Source organism: Lepus europaeus, chromosome 4, assembly GCF_033115175.1.
Source record: "Lepus europaeus isolate LE1 chromosome 4, mLepTim1.pri, whole genome shotgun sequence".
Taxonomy (NCBI): domain Eukaryota; kingdom Metazoa; phylum Chordata; class Mammalia; order Lagomorpha; family Leporidae; genus Lepus; species Lepus europaeus.
The window spans coordinates 156,023,438-156,024,658 of NC_084830.1; the positions used below are offsets into that span (position 1 = coordinate 156,023,438).

Here is a 1,221-nt window from a genome sequence, read left to right on the forward strand (position 1 = left end):
TCAAATAGCTACCACAGGCTGGAACAACATAGGTTTGTCTTTTTGGGACTAGCTTATTGCACTAAGTATATTGGTTTCCTGTTTGATCCATTTTGTTGCAAAATACAGGATTTCATTCTTTTACAGTTGAGTAATTTTGCATAGTGTATATTTACCACATTTTCTTTATCCATTCATTGGTTGATGGATGTCCGGATCAGTTCCATATCACAACTGTTGTGAACTGAGCTGCAATAAACATGGGGGTACAAACAACTCCTTCATGAGCCGTGGATTCAAGGACCAGATCTGTGACATCTTCCAGAAGCTCAACAGCAACACCAGGTGATTTTGTTGTCTGCTACAATGCCTTCCTTTGTGCTCGAGGTGACCAAGAGTTTCATGGGGGACCCCATCTGGATTCTTGTCAAGAAGGAGGAGCTGACCCTGGAGGGTATCCGCCAGTTCTACAGCAACGTGGAACGCGAGGAGTGGAAGCTGGACACACTCTGTGACTTGTACGAAACCCTGACCATAACCTAGGCTGTCGTCTTCATCAATACTCGAAAGGTCGATTGGCTCAATGAGAAGATGCACGCCCAGACTTCACCACACATGGAGATACGGACCCAAAGGAGTGAGATGTGAGCATGAGGGAGCTCCGTTCTGGCTCCGGCAGAGTACTGATTACCGCTGACCTGCTGTTCAGAGGCACTGATGTGCAGCAAGTTTTAGTCATCAACTATGACCTTCCCACCAACAGGAAAAACTAGGTTCACAGAATTGGCCATGGAGGACGCTTCGATCCTAAGGGTGTGGCTATTAACATGGTGACAGAAGACAAGTGGACTCTGAGACACTGGGACCTTTGAGGAGATGCCCCTCAATGTTGCTCACCTCATCTGAGGGGGCTGTCCTGCCACCTAGCCCCAGCTGGGGTTCAGTCCTGGGGGGCTGAGGAACCATGGGAGGGGGGAGGGGAGGGAGCAAAGGGATGGACATCTTGTCATTTTTTTTCTTCTTTGAGTAAATGTCACTTTTTGAGGCAAAAGAAGGAACTGTGACGATTTTAGAAACCCTTTTCTTTGGGGCAGGCTCTTGCCCCAGGCGTGTCTCCCCCGCCCCCCCCCCCCCCAAAAAAAAAGAAAAAGAAAAAGAAAAAACCCTAATCCGTTTCCCTAACCTAGTTACCTCCAGGTCCCAGAGGCTCTCCCACCGCAGCTGAATTCCTCTGAACTTCAT

General features: G+C 48.3%; 1 pseudogene; it reads left to right on the forward strand.

Annotated features, from left to right (window-relative positions):
• Window positions 1-262: 262 nt before the first annotated feature.
• On the forward strand, window positions 263-851 carry LOC133758824 (eukaryotic initiation factor 4A-I-like; annotated as a pseudogene).
• Window positions 852-1,221: the final 370 nt, after the last annotated feature.